Source organism: Thamnophis sirtalis, unplaced genomic scaffold, assembly GCF_051295495.1.
Source record: "Thamnophis sirtalis isolate CommonGarterSnake01/CBP01778 unplaced genomic scaffold, rThaSir2_p1.2 scaffold_8, whole genome shotgun sequence".
NCBI classification, from domain to species: Eukaryota; Metazoa; Chordata; class Lepidosauria; order Squamata; family Natricidae; genus Thamnophis; species Thamnophis sirtalis.
In genome coordinates this window covers 52373563-52389774 of record NW_028261388.1, presented here as the reverse complement: position 1 = coordinate 52389774, position 16212 = coordinate 52373563, and the positions used below count along the sequence as shown (strand labels likewise).

Here is a 16212-nt window from a genome sequence, read left to right as displayed (position 1 = left end):
GCAGAAATCAGCTTTTCATCTAGGAGATCAAGAAGGTGTACATTGGGCAGGTTGGGGTATTGAGATATGGTCTAATCCAAAAAGTAGGAGGAATTTGAAGGCACCTTTTCAAATGAATGTATTTTATTTAAAACCAATATTAGTTCATTTTATCAGATGGATTTTGGCTACTACAGATTATACAGTTGTTCTTCAATAATTAGTCCATTGTTATCTATAAAATCTAATGGTCAGATTGGGAATTAAGTCTGGATTTCCCCACTTGTAATCATGACACCCTGATTCTCATTATATAGATTTATATCTTTAAAATATTCCAGTTTCGAATAAAAATCTAGTACACCTTTAAATCACACATTCTTATTAGTGTCTGATTTTAATTGAAGATGCTAGATATTAATTGAAGGTACTAGATATTCCACAAGCAGGACGCCTTTTATTGAGGGGAAGGAACTATCTATTTCTTACTACAAAGTATATTTCAGCTAATGTAGACACATAAAGAATGGCCTCTGTCCATCTCAATATATGGATAGATAAACATAGATGTAGTCTCCTCATTGGATAGTTAAAATAAGAACTCTAAATTAGGCTTGCAGCTGTGTTATCCATGCCAGAGAAATCACTTGCACCTCCAGTAAGAAAAGCTGATCAAAGACTACCTGCATTCTATATAATCATTTCTTCACAGGGAAATCCTTATCCAAGAGAATAAGCAGTACATTCAATATTTCTTGAAGAAAGCAATTGACACCTTTCAACAGGGTCTGAAAAAAATAAGTGGCTAAACTGATTAATTTATCTACTGGTTTAAAACTCTCAAATGTTTGCTTTTGCTTTGTTTAATGGGTTTAATTAGCTTTCTTAATTTATTTATTAGCATAAGTGGTCTATGTGTGGACTGTTGATCCAGACATTGTAAAACATGACTTATAGAAACTAAAAAGAACTCTTTTCTCATTTTGTATCAGTTCAGCAATATATTTCTGGTTTCCATTAAGTAGAATTTCCATCTTCTAAATTGTTTAGATTGAGACAATCACAGAGAATCATGGCTAATACAGATCTCTAAAAGACAGCATCTGAGTCATAAATATATAGTCCTTGACTTACAGCAGTTCATTTAGTTACAATGGCACTGAAAAAAATGATATGATAATTTTTTACAATTATGACAATTGCAGCACCCCCATTGATCATATGGTCAAAATTTGAATGCATGGCAACTGGTTCATATTTATGACAGTTCATATTTACATATTATATATTATTTATTATAATATTTATATTTGGTTCATATTTATTACAATTGCCCTTTACCATGGTCATGTGATCAGCTTTTGCAACCTTCTGACAAGCAAGGTCAATGGGGAAGCCAGATTCACTCAACAATTGGGTTACTAAGTTAACAACTGCAATGATTCACTTAACAACTTAACAACAGCAAGAAAGGTTGCAAAATGGGGTAAAACTTTTACAAATGTCTCACTTAGCAACATAAATTTTGGGCTCAATTGTGGTTAAGTCAAGGATTACCTGTGATGAATTAATCGATTATGTTCTATTGAGTCAGAGTCGACTCTAAATGACCACATAGAAAGATAGTCTAAATTTTAAAAAAGCTAAAATTCTTATTAAATGAAATGTTAAATGAAATCAAAATATGGAATGTTTTCTCCTAAGATGTATACATTAGTTTAGAAGTTTAGATGTAAACTTTAGTTTAGAAATTTTACTCTTATCTCTTAATTTGCAAATATATTTTACAACTTCAAACTATACTGTATTACATTGCAAGAAAATATTTTTAAAAACTGACAGAATTATATCAATTATTATTATGAATTATTTTTTCATTGATATATTTATGCAAGAAATATTTAAAGAAAAAATAACAGTAAGCTCTCCTATGAATGGGAAGAAAGCAGAACCAATAATTAATAAGCAAAAAATATTCCAAATATGCAGTAGTTCCTAAATTCTATGAACAATTGTATACAGAGTGAGTGAGTGAGTAAGTGTGTGTGTGTGTACACATCAATCTTCTATTACATTTATATAAAGATTGGGACAAAGAATGCTGGAGAAACCTAAGTAAAGCCACAGAAAAGGGCATCTCATTAACTCTATTTTACATGTTTGCTATAAAATTTAGTATCTTTTTGTCCTTCTAACAATGTCCCTACACCAAGCTGCATGCTGTATTTTCTTCTTTAAATTTGTCTACCTTTTCTTGGGGATCATTCAAGTACTCGTATTTTCAAGTTCCATTTCCTCTCAACCCATACTTGTTTTGAAATTTGTCCATTCACTCTTTCATAGACAAACCTTCAATCATTACCTGAAATATCCTACTCCCAATTCCACATAAAGAGCAACACGCAGATTTATTCCCAGCTATTTTTCTTTTCTCGTTCGTTTCTTATATAGGATGAGAGGGTATATTCCTCTCACTTTTTTAATCGGCATTTGTATGTATTAACTTTTTCTATTTTACCAAAATGAACAAAGGAGCACAAATTTATGTATTCATTTTTGTCACTTATACCTAACTTGCAATTAACCAGTCCTTTTTCAGTAGCACTACATAAAATATGTTATTATAGTAAGTATCTTATAGCACAAAATTGTGCAACCTGGAAAAATATATTAGGGTCCTGGTCAGATAGAAATTGTGCTTTCTACCAGGACAGTTCTTTAAAATTGGATAAACACATACATCTTTCTATTCTCAATAATACCAAATAATGTTACAATAAAACCTTGAATAACCAAAGCCATGAGAGATAACAAAGGTCAAGATCTATAAACTTATCATATGATTAACACAGCATATGAATGATTGAAACATCAAACATAAAAGAAGTAAACAGTAACAAACATGTATTGAGAAATGAAAGAAAGAAAAAGTTATTTTGTATGTCTACAGCTAAGAAAATGGGAAATGATACAATATAAACAAGTTGGCATTCAATCCACTAAGATCTGGCTGCTCCGGCAGGCTGTTGGTGGGGTTGTTGAAATAGCCAGCCCCACTGTAACTATGAATGTTGTGTATTTTAAATTGTTGTTTGTCTATTTGTCTATTTATCCCCTTCCTTTGTTTATTGTAAGCCGCCCGGAGTCCTTCGGGAGTGGGCGGCATACAAGACCAATAAAATACAAATAAATACAAATAAATAAAAAAGAAAGAAAATAAAAGAATAACTACTGAATATAGTATAAAGGTATTACGAAAAAAACTTTCGATTAACACATTTTCTCCCTTTCATTTATATTTCTGGCTGCTGACCACAATTTGGACATCTATACTTTACACTAAGTATTAAGGACTGCTGCTGGTTTGTGTTTTAAATCACAGAAACTATAAAATTATTCTTTCTTGAATTTGGTTAAATTTCTATGGGTATATACTTGTCAATTTTGCTATTGCAACTAATTATTTTAAATTCCCAATCTATTATCTTTGCATAGGTTTCTCTATTACAGTGTTATGACAAATTTGTTTTTGCATCAACATATACAGGTAGTCCTTGATTTACAACAGTTCATTTAGTGACCATTCAAAGTTACAACAACAATGAAAAAAGTGACCATTTTTCACACTTGCGACCTTCCTTTTTAGCAAATGATGAAAATTCAGATGCTTGGCAACTGACTCATGTTTACGACAGTTGCAGGTTCCACAGACACGTGATCCCCTTTTGCAAACTTCTGACAAGCAAAGTCAAGGGGGGAAGCCAGATTCACTTAACAACTGGGTTACCAATGGGTTACCAATTTAACAATGCAATGATTCACTTAACAATTGTGGCAAGAAAGGTTGTAAAATGGGGCAAACCTCATTTAACAAATGTTTTGCTTAGCAACAGAAATTTTGGGCTCAATTGTGGTCGTAAGTCAAGGACTATCTGTATCTTAGTAAATGATGAAATCTTCATTTTTCTGGAATTATCCCTATAATAATATGTATTTTCAATTCAAATTGAATTTTTTGGAGGATTTAAAAAAATATTATGATATATTCCCTTCCTATGCCTTTGAGGCATTTTTAACATAGCAATTATATGCAATACAATATTCCTTCTTTGTTATGGCATTTCCAACATTGTTGATATTATGCTTTGTGGTAATCAGCGGTAGACTCATATACCAATTTTTTCTTAAATTACAGTTGGAGTGAATTTTACCCTTATTCTTTCATTTCTGTATACTAATTTGTCAACTATGTAGATTTTTATCTGAAATTGAATCAAATCCATGTGTAATAGGAAGTTCATTTTGGGTAAAATATTCATTTTGTTATCGCAGTGAATCTTAGCCAAGAAAGTTTTAAACTTTTTCATCTTTCTAGGAGTTTTAATTCTTTCATAATTTGTTGTAATTATTTTGAAATATGTCTTTGTTACATCCAGTCAAGTGAAGTCCTATATATTTCAGCCTTTTGCTCTCTCACAGCTGGCTTGTCATCTTCTTCAGAGCTTCAGTGCCTTGGTAGTTTTCTTTTCATTAATTTTTATATGCTAAAGTCTTTAATTACTTACATCATCATATATATGGAGCTTTGTTGTTACTACTGCTACTGTATATTGACCGCCTAGCACTTCATCTTGTATTCCTACCCTTAAATTTTGATCCTGAATATTTGCTCACTTTTAAGATGTTTGATAGAACTCTCAAAGTAACAATAAATAGTAAAAGAGAAAGTGAAGACCCTATTCTTGTTCCATTTACTGTAGTTTTGCTGTTTGGTTTTTTTCAATAATTTTGTTGAAAACTATTATTAAAACAAATTCAACTACATAATATATTGAAAGTATTTTTAAGCTGCAGAAAAAAAGATAGAAAAAAAGAACTTCCCGCAAATATAATTAACATTATTAGCAACTTATCACTAGGTTTTAAAATGCAATCAAAAACCCTCTTCATTTCATACCTCAACCAATTCCCTAGAGGCCCATCTCTGTTTCTCCACCTTAATCAGCAAAGATTAATGCAGTAAAGATATCAGAAATAACAACAAAATTATTAAAACTGTACTCTTACACACAATTTGAACTCTTTATTTTATATTTGTATCTCCATTTCTATTTAAATAAATCCCTATTTCTGTTTTTTCAGAGTCAAATTCCAATTCCAGTAATAATTTTTTTTAACATTACCAAAAATAATCATTTAGCTCCAATCAAAAAATCCACAAAATATCAGAAGTAGCAATACATTATTATAAAAAATAATGCAAGTATTAAAACTATATTTATTACATCTAATTTGTGTCTTTCCTTTTATATACATGAAGCACACACTCAGTGAACTGGTTGTTAAACCGGTAGGATCCCACCCCTGAATCTAGCACTATCAGTTAATGCTTGTCCCAGCTTTTTCTACCAGTCTGTTTTTTGCTTTGTTTTGTTTTTGGGAATTGCATCCCCTTCTCAAGAAATGGCAATCATTACTTTCAATATAATTGGCAAACTATTTCCATTCCAACAGAACCAGAAGAGCGTAACAAAGTTACATTTTCTTCTTAAGAAACCCAATTGAAATTGTAAATATAAATTTATGCTAGAAACAACTTCACATGATATGTAGACTGACCATGTTTGTTATATCTTTCTTTTATAACTAATTAAAATTTGCTCTTAACCTCTAAACCTTTAATTTATATTTTATATTTCAACTTTAAAGCACTTCACAATTTTAGAGCTGTTTAACTCTGCTATGCAAGGAAGATCTGCCATGAACACTGTGTTAATTGATTTGGAACAGACTATCAGTATAACATAAATAATACATATTTCATTTCTCCCATGAGCATGAATTAAAAGCTTTTTTCCTTTCCAAAAAAACCTCCAAGCTTTAAATGATGAGATAGAATGTACAACTGGAGAAGAAGGGGGTGGAGGGGTGTCTCGCCAATCACACCACTCCTTCCCAAGGCGGATTCAATACAGTCCAGAGACACACAAAATAAAAGAGTGTGCAGTCCCAAACTGGAGGAAAAGATTCAAGAGTAGCCATATCCTAGAATCTCCCAGTGTATATCTATTAGGTTAGAAGATTATAGCTCTAGCTGACAAGATTCTGTCTATTAGCAATAATAATAGCAGTAGACTTATATACCGCTTCATAGGCCTTTCAGGCCTCTCTAAGCGGTTTACAGAGAGTCAGCATATTGCCCCCAACAATCTGGGTCCTCATTTTACCCACCTCGGAAGGATGGAAGGCTGAGTCAACCCTGAGCCGGTGAGATTTGAACCGCTGACCTGCTGATCTAGCAGTAGCCTGCAGTGCTGCATTTAACCACTGCGCCACCTTGGCTCTTAGGTGTAAGCAAAGAAAGAATTGAACCTAGCTGGATTTCACTCTTGTCATATTTGCCTGGCAATGATTTAGTTATAATTATGTAAGATTTAAAGACCACCTTCAATAATGTTTAACTAACTGCAACAGTTCTACCCAACTGTCTTATAATTTACATTTTTATTGGCACATCAACATTTTCTCATTCCAAAGGATAATTTATTGCAACAAAGAATGTGACATCAATCAGAAACACAATGTGTGAAATCCAAACTCAAACATAGTTACTGGTATAATTCCCAAACGTAATCTAAATTCCACTAGATATAAAAGCATACAACCACCTAGAATCTTTGAATGGTTGGGCTTTATTAATTTCACGTTGAAGTTTCACAAAGATGTTAATGCTCTAATAAAGGAACAGATGAACTAATTAATTTCACATCTCTGAAAATTACTGTATAAACTTAGAGCCTATTTGTGATTACAGTACTAATACAACCAAGAACCAGTATCTTCCTCCTCTTCCTCTTCAAATTTCTTTGTTTCTCAACAAACAAAAGTGTTATACATGTTGGGATGCAAAAAAGTGACTTGCCAAATGTTGCCCTATGAATTCAATAGATGTGTAGGACATGGATTTGAGTCTTCCTATGCCTATATTCTAAGGATTCCTCAATACCAGCTTCTGTCCGCTACCTTGCTTCTAAATCATCCTCTGCATAATTCCCAAATGTGATATAAAGGAAAACCCCTAATATCCTCACTTGTGTAAGAATACTTTTATTGGCTAGAAGTCGAAGAACTGCAGGAAGCAAAGGGGCGACCTCGAAGTGCTGGCCGCTCCTATCTGTCCTGTCGTTGACTCTGGCTGGGGGGGGGGATTGTCTCTGTGGATGGGGGAGGTTGAATCTCTCATCCAACCCTTGAAAGGGTGAGCAACGAAAATAAGGCAGAGGATGGGCCTCGGCATTTCGATAAAGGGACAGCAGAATTTTGCGCTTGTCCCAAGACTCAATCAGGAGAGGCTCTAGGGAATCCCCAAACAACCATTCCCTGGTGAAGGGGGCAGATGCAAGTCTCCATTTGCCACTGACAGAGCCAGAGAAGATGTCTGGTCGCTACTGAAGAGGCAATGGATTTGGATGTAAATCTCACTGCATTCAGGGAGGCATCCGCTGAGAATTCCATTACAGCCTTTAATTTATTGATGTCCTGGTGTGACCTAGTGTCGGGGATCCTTTCCTGTAGCTGCTTTAACCAGAGTAATGAAGCTTGGTTAAAAAAGGAGGCCGCCGTGGAAGCTTTTACCGCCCATGAGACAGCCTGGTGATCCTTTACTAAGATTTGACCTCTTGTCCTCTAGCCGGAGGGCTTCCTCTGGAGACCCATCATGACAGATGATGCTGACAAGGCCGCCACAGGCGAGGGTCAACTATGGGAGCCTGCAGGGCTTTAGATAGGTCAGTGCCTAAGTTATAAAGACATGGGGAAAGGTCCCGACCCCGGGGAGGTCCACTGCATCTAGGAATAACTTGGGAGATGGAACTACCTCCCTCTCAATGGCACGTTCAGAGAAGAGCGGATTTGCCTGGAGCCTGAAGTTCATATGATTTGGCGAAGCATGCCCATATCCACCAGCCTATTGTTGATGCCATGACCTTATTACACAATGTAGAGGGTTGAAAAGATACAAATAGGGACTCTGATCTCCAAAAGGAGGCTTTCCGCTTGGCATAGATGCGGAGAGCCCTCCTGACGTCCAAGGTGTGCCACTGCTTCTTTAGAGCATGAGTCAGACTAGGCAGAAATCCAGTAAAATTAGTTCTTGTGCCCTGTGCCTTTTGCCCTGAATCTTTTCCAGCATTAGGCTCTTCTCCAGTGAGTCTATATTCTGTGTATAAAATATACAGAACTTTTAATACACTGCTATATAGTTTCTTCTGAAACTGACAGTATTTTAATAAATATGAAAATAACAAACTATTATTATGCTGAGTTCAAAATAGAAGTATGTTTAAAACCTTACCAGCTGCTCTAAGACTTCTCTCAACATTCCAAGTTCCAATCATTCCATAGTCTGTCATCTCTGACTATAATCAAAATACTGTCATATGACTGAATTAAAATTTACATATAAAATATCCAAATACTTTTAGTTAAGCACGATGGCAAACTTGGAAGCAAGTTAAATTATCTGCCACTTCAGTTCTTCTAATAACTTCCAAATATACTGGCCACAATTTTTTTAACCTTTTTTTCTAACTAAGGATATAAACATGGGCTTAATGTTCAACCAACTATTCATGACAGCTTATAAGCAAATCTGATTTAGTGACAACAAATTCGGAAAAACAAGTTGAATTTAATACAATAAAGTCACTTTTAATCTTGCATGATTTACCAAATTCATTATAAACAAAAAACTTAACCCATAATAAGGATTAAAGACATAATTATCTTTTTCCAGTGCTTTTAATTAAATAAACAGAACAGAAATCATGATATAGAAAGAACAACACAAAAGTTATACATCTGTAACATTATTTCTGTTTATATACCATCAATTTCCACAAGCCACTATATGACACAAGATACATAAGAACTTCAGTGCACTCAATAATTGGGAGTATAAATTTATCTTTCCAATATTGAATGAGAAGTTTGTTAATAATAATAAGGGCACAATATAATTTTCTATCTTTACAATTATACTATATTTTGTTATACCCTTCACAGGCAACCTAGAACTCACCTAGAATCCTAACCACTTTTCTTCTATCCTTTGGATTATCAGAAACTGTACCAATGATATTTAGTGACAAGTCACCCAAGAATTATTATTATTACTATCTATCAATTTTTTATGCCATCCATCTCTCCTACAAATTGAGTCTGTATGGCTTATAAATTATAACACAAGTAAAAAATAATTAAAATATCAAAATATTATAACTACATAGATTAAAATATTATTAAAAACCAAAATGAAGAAAGCTAAGTGATTGATATGGCAAAGATGAGGTCTTCTTGTCCCTTCAGCCACATTCAGCAGTGAGCCAACTGGGAAAGCTTTAATTAAAAAATTAATACCCTTCCAGAAGGTCAAAATGCAGAGAACTGTTCTCACTTCTGATGGTAGTGTATACCACAGGGATGGGTCCACACAAGAAAAAGGCTCTTCTCCTTGATCCTATCTATTTCAATTCTATTTCAAGATCCGTAGCAGGCCCCTTCCGCTTGTGTGAGTGGAGTGGGTATGTCACATTAGTGAGAGAGGGATGTGGAATTCTCTACTGATTCTGATTCTGCTAAATTCTCAACTGATTTTTTAGAGAAAGAAAAGAAGGAAGGAAGGAAGGAAGGAAGGAAGGAAGGAAGGAAGGAAGGAAGGAAGGAAGGAAGGAAGGAAGGAAGGAGGTGTTTTCAAATTATAGATTCTAGTATAAGCAAATTCTGGCAGAAGTCATAACAGAAGCAGTTTGAACTACATAGTATGTAAAATATCATGATGCACAAAAGAAAACACAATTGATGATCTGTTTGATAAAGGATGTCAGAGAAAAAAGTGTCTGAACTTCATCATCAAACCTGTGTAGACCAAGCTTCAGTTCCAAGCTCAGATGGTTTCTGGACCCATGAACCAACCAATCTTTTTCCTTCCCTTTGACACTTTTAATGCTAAATGTTACTCAGCTGAAGAGTTTTTGCTACTCCTCTGAAGTAGTGAAGTTTGGATTTCTTTTGATGATACTCCAGCCCAGGTTCTGTGCCCACTTCTTGTGAAAAAAAGTTCTCATAGTTAAAAAAAAAAGCTAATCAGCTATAAAAACAAAGCAGAGACAAACCAGACAGTCCCAAAAAGTAGCGGAAAAGACAACAAAATATAATAGGAATTGAGTATTTTGCATAGTTTTGTTCTGAAATCACTGACGTTACTACTTTAATTGTAAGATTTTGCCCCACAGGTAGAAATAAACCATAACTTCAGATAGGTAATATTTATTGGTGAAGGTTAGAAGCCACATTAAAAAAATTAACTAGAGTCCCCATAATCTGTTGCCATGACATTCAAAATGTTGTGACATTTGTTCTAATAGAACATAGAACAGATAGATAGTCTTAATAAAACACAATTTACCTTGAAATGTTCCAAAATATCATTTTGTTTTAAGTCAAAAACAAAACCCATGAATCCCCAGCAGTGAATACTTTTTAAGAGTCAGAAGGTAGCTTCCTCCACCTAACACTTAGTTCTAAGTAGTAATTACCACCTGAATTATCTTGTAGTGCACTTGTATATACTACATACTCTTCATTTTTGCTGAAAACACATATGCATACTACTTACTATTTCAAATTCAATAAAGATAAAACTAGCACATTTCTACATAAGGAAAGCAACAGTTACTGGTTTAAAATAAAGATTTATACATCAACACCAATTGAAGATCAAAAAAGATCCAATGCACTTATCATGGCTTATATCTAATAGGACTTCACATATCATCTAAGTAAATTATTCAGTGACCCTTTTGATACATTTTTTTTACATTTTGCCATTAAGAACATAACAAAGATAGAACCCTCAGTTCAGTCTTCCACTGAAAAAGATATGCAGACTTGATGGCTTAAATTGACTCTTTCATCTCTTATGGTATTATGAAATAAAACGTTTGTAGCTGAAACATGTACACATTTTACTTACTAAGGCACTAAAACAATAAAAAATTATTAATCAAATAATTTGCATATGTACATGAATACAGTCTATATACATACATACATATGAATGAGAAGGAAGAAAGGAAGGAAGGAAGGAAGGAAGGAAGGAAGGAAGGAAGGAAGGAAGGAAGGAAGAAAGAAAGAAAGAAAGAAAGAAAGAAAGAAAGAAAGAAAGAAAGAAAGAAAGAAAGAAAGAAAGAAAGAAAGAGTAAACTTTCCAAAGGTATGGTGCTGGTTTCAGATTCATTAAATATTACATTTGTTATAAATTATAATTATAATTTACATATAGTAAATGACAGAATGAACTTATTAATACTAAGAAAGAGGATTTAATTATTAATTAACCAGTATTTGGATTATTTAAACTTGATTTCTTACAGTAACACAATGTTTTTCCAACTTAAATGACAGGCTCACAAATTCTCCAAATATCTGAATTAAACTGAGATGAACAATTCAGTCTAGCACCTTCTATCTCCCAAAGACTAAGACTAAGAAACAAAAGAACCTCAGTGAACTTCCCAGAATTATGGGAACCATCATTTAAAAATTTCTTGTAGCATATTAGTAAGTTGCAAAAATCAGTAATTTAAACATTACTTTTTCAAAAAAGAGCTTTTCTAAAGATAAATCAGTTTAAAATATATCAGGTTTAGTAAAATTATTAAAGTCTACATTTACATCTTAAAATTTTGTAAACCTCTGTTGAACAAGTAGAATTAACGTGTTCTCCTATGAAAGAATAGAAAGAATAGACAACAGCATGATAAGTATTACAGGTGATTCTCGACTTAAGATCACAACTGGGACCAGAATTTCCATCACTAAGTGATGTGGTCATAAAGTGAGATATCATGTGACTGCATTACATAGAAACAACTGTGCCAGCAATCCTAATTGTGGTCATAACCCCAAGATACGCAGTTCATTAGGTGGGAAGAAGTGGTAATCCTACGTACAGAGCATGGGAGTGCTGCAGGGGGTGGGAAGGCCTAGTGCAATCTGCATAAGTTGGGGGAGATACCATTGCTGCCCCCTGCTAAGCTTTTAATCTTCTTCTTGTTCCTGACACTTCCCAGTGAGTGCATTTCCAGGGGCAAAAATTTGCAGGTGGTGAATCCAAGAGCAAGCATTTCCATTATCATATATTTCACAGCTGCACCTTCACTCAGTGCCTGGACTCTGGGCCAGCAGGAGGAAGACAGCAATAAAGGTTAGCTACAGGCAGCAGGTGGCAGTGGCTACAGGGAGCTGTAGAGGTATGTAGCAAAGTGCAAGGCACTTCAAAAGGCAAAAATAGGGGGAAGATTGGCAAATGGTGTGGGGAGTTAAAGCACCCCTGTAGTTGTAACTGTGTGGGCTGCCAAGTACCCAAATTTTAATCACATGCTCATGGGGCCATAATTTAGGAACTAGTCATACGTTCATTTTTTGTAGTGCCATTGTAACTTTGAACTGTCGCTGAAAGGTCGTAAGTCAATGGCTACCTGTGCTCACTGTTCACTAAAGAGGCACAAGATTGCAATTCCAAACTTTAAGCAACCTTGCATGTCAAAAATTTAACTATATTCATTGGCACAAGCAATAATTAATATAAACGGATAAGATGTGGATTCTTTTTAAACAAAATAGATCATAAAAAGTGATTCTTACTCTAATATTATTTTTCTTGTTACAAATACTCCTAAATCAATTCCCAACACCTGATTTCCTACATAGCATAGAATCCCCAAATTTATGCAATAGTTTAAGAATCTAGTATTAGGCAACTGTGCAATATAACCAAAGCTTGATAGAAGTCTGCTAAACTGAAACATTATTTTCATGCTTTGAAGATTAAGAAAATTATTAGGAAATAAAATAACATTCGAAGGACGTGTACTCCATTAACACTGGACTTCCTATCAGTCAAATTTATGCTGTTCCTCCTGATATTAAGAAATATTTACTGTTACAAATTCATACTTAAAACTTACTTTAGAAGTTTTGAAAAGATGGAAACAATCCTTGGCTCCTGATCTCTTCTCCCATTCCTCGATCATCCTCTTTTAAGCACGAGAATAAGTTTGTTCAATACAAGGAGTGGGAAGATAGAGGATTTTATACAATTAGATTTCATTATTAATGGAAAACCCATTAATGCTGAATATATTCAGCAAAAGGAACGATCACAAATGCTGTTCCAAATAAGACATATTCAGTCGCTCCTTTGTAAGTACTATTATAACTATTGACAACTTAGAATAACTGTACACACCTGCTTCACTTAAGATCAAGAGAAACTCTTCAATATAATATAAAACTTGTACATTAGTATAGCATTTTCTCTTGAAGTTTGAAAAATGTCTGGAAATTATGGGATATGAATTTGATGAATTCTCACTGAAACACTGTGGCACAGAATGTCATTTAAACCAATCTCAGTAAGTTATCAAAAACCGCCAATGAAGATAATCCACAAGGCCAGTGATGGGTTGCAGGCAGTACACCTTGGTACGGGTGTACCAGTGCCTGCCTGGAGCCCACCCGGCTGCCCTATCTGTATTTCAGCTCTTCGGCACTTCAGCACACACGCATGGAGCGCACGGCGCCTGCACAACACTCTACCAAGCAGCTGGAATGTCGCGGAGGCTCGCAGAGGCATCACAAGAGGTAAGGACGAATGAGTGTGCTGCACGCGTTCATGTGGTGGATAATGGGCCCCGTTGCAACCGTACCAGTTGCAACGGGATCCGGAACCCACCACTGCTTCAGGCACTGGTACCTGGCCTTGCATTCCCACTGGTCTTCCCTCTGCTTGGAAAGTAGTTCCCTCCCCACTTCAGGGGAAGGTTACTGCAAAATCCCCATTCCCTCCCAATCAGCTGGGACTCGGGAGGCAGAGAATAGATGGGGGTGGGGCCAGTCAGAGGTGGTATTTACTGGTTCTCCAAACTACTCAAAATTTCCGCTACCGGTTCTCCAGAATTGTCAGAACCTGCTGAATATCACTTCTGCCAACAAGTTATTTCTTTTATTTTGGCTAAGAATTTTTGAAGTTTCTCTATAAATCACTCAAAACTTTTAGGCACTGTATTGTTTTTTGTGTATCATCCATTTTTCTAAATCATAACACTGATAAAACATAAGCAATTGATTCAATTATTATTATTACTAGATGCTAGGTTTATTTCAAATATTAGAAAACTGAAGACAGGATCAATGGATTTTAAAGCAGAGGAAATAGTTTTGGTCAAAAAATTGACCAAAGAAGAAAGAGTTACGCAACATCATATATACTTCTATGCATAATTAGACATACATCTTCCAAATTTTTTTTGCATTGTTTTAATTCTTCTGTTTTATTTTTTGACACTGATTTAATTTTTAATTTTTAAAAAAAAATAGAAATCCAAAGTAAGTCTACTTTTCTTTTACACATTCAATTATTATATCTAGAACCATATCGACTGCGAGATGAGCGGCAAATAAATTTGATGAATAAATAAATAAAATTTAATCCTTTCTCCAAGGAATTTTATGATAGATTACAGTAATGTTGTTTATATATATATATGATTGAAAGTCCCACTTCACCCAATGCTACTTTATACTTTCAATTAGCATGTATTTGAAGCCAGAAGTTTAATTTTACAGAATGCATATTGGTACAAAAATTGTGTGAATATTTTTTGTAACACAGAATAATTTAAATAATACAGAAGAAGAATAAAGCAACAATGGAAAACCTCAGTCTATATGGCCAACCCATCCAGTTTACAATTTTCTGAATTATATCCCTCCCGAATACTGCCTACCCATATCCATATTCCTATCTTAGCTTATTTTACCAATCCTTTGCTTATGGGCCATCTTTTCTCTTCAAAGGAAAATAGTGGGACATATCTGTCGTTTTGATCTCACATATGAAGGATGAATCACAGGTGAAACAGGAGTTGTCTGTTACATCCCACAAACAGGAATCATGTTAGGCTGCTCCTGCACACTTTATCCATATTCTATATCTCCTGAAGAGGAAGTAGTGAGGCCCAAATAAAGAACTTTAGCCAGGACCTGCAGCATGGTTCCCAGTCAGGAAATGTAGACAGCACTTCTTGCTTTCCTTAATATATTTCTCCCATGTAAGGGGGAAAGATGAGGCATAATGAAATTATGAAATTGGAAGATGCCACATGTATTATGATCTAATGCTGAGGTTGTATTAGCAACATTAGCATCTCTTGGACTAGAAGACTTCCAAGGTCCCTTCCAACTCTGTTATTCTATTCTATTCTTTCTGTCCTTTATTTTTTCTAGTTATTGGGGGACGGGGACAGATGGAATGAAAGTCAAATATACTATAATATAGTGCATTTCATTTTTCTCATTTTCCACTGTTTTACTATAAGGAATTTTGACCATAAAAACATGATACTGTAAAATGTATTTTAAATATTAATGTTACAAAAGTTCATGATAGCAAATAAAAAAATGAAACTGAATTACACCTAACATACATATAATTAACATGTAACTCTTATGATTCCTAGAGTCATGCAATACACTAAGCAATATCTCAAGTTTATCAGTCATAATTTTCAATTTTAGCTGGGAAAGTTACAAATTAATTTTAGTAGAAAATATGCCAGACTGCAGGATTGTTACTACTTTGTAACGTTTGGTGTGATTTAAATCATTTGGGGGGGGGGGAGGGGGAGTATTTATTAACACAGAGCAAGAATAAAAGTAAGTACTATTTGTCAGAACTTTTATATAGTGATAGCTAAAAACAGTATATAATCCATAAGCAGATTTATTGCTGAATACTTCCAACATTTTTCTTGTTTTCAAAATGTCAGAGTTGCCATTTTAATATACTTTTATCAATGATGTACCACTTTAGTAATTTTAAATATCTTGAAGATACGTATTTTTAAAAAGCTTTTAGTTAATCTACAAACATATAAAATAGAATATATACTAGCATTATTAAATGAAGAAACAGGGTTAGGCAGCCAGCAGCTAACAAATGGAGTATTACTTATTAAATGCTTCTGTAATCATTAAATTATAATAGACCACAGCCAACAAACTACTTTGTTGAGAGTTGAAGAGCTTTCAGAACTGGTATATTATGCTTCAGAATGGAATAGTTATCTCTATACCTTTGATCTGGTATATGAATAAATTCATAGGCCATTA

General features: G+C 34.3%; 1 protein-coding gene across 4 annotated transcripts in view; it reads right to left on the bottom strand.

The window, feature by feature from the left end:
• DYRK1A (dual specificity tyrosine phosphorylation regulated kinase 1A) overlaps positions 1 to 16212 on the bottom strand; it is a 138837-nt gene that overhangs the window by 73683 nt on the left and 48942 nt on the right. Inside the window, exon 1 of one of the 4 annotated variants that reach the window (XM_087721657.1) lies at positions 13008 to 13023. The exons of the other annotated variants lie outside the window; for them this stretch is intronic. The gene's annotated coding sequence lies outside the window, so the exon portion shown is untranslated. Of the gene's footprint in view, positions 1 to 13007; positions 13024 to 16212 lie in introns of those variants that run through there. 4 annotated transcript variants of the gene reach the window in all.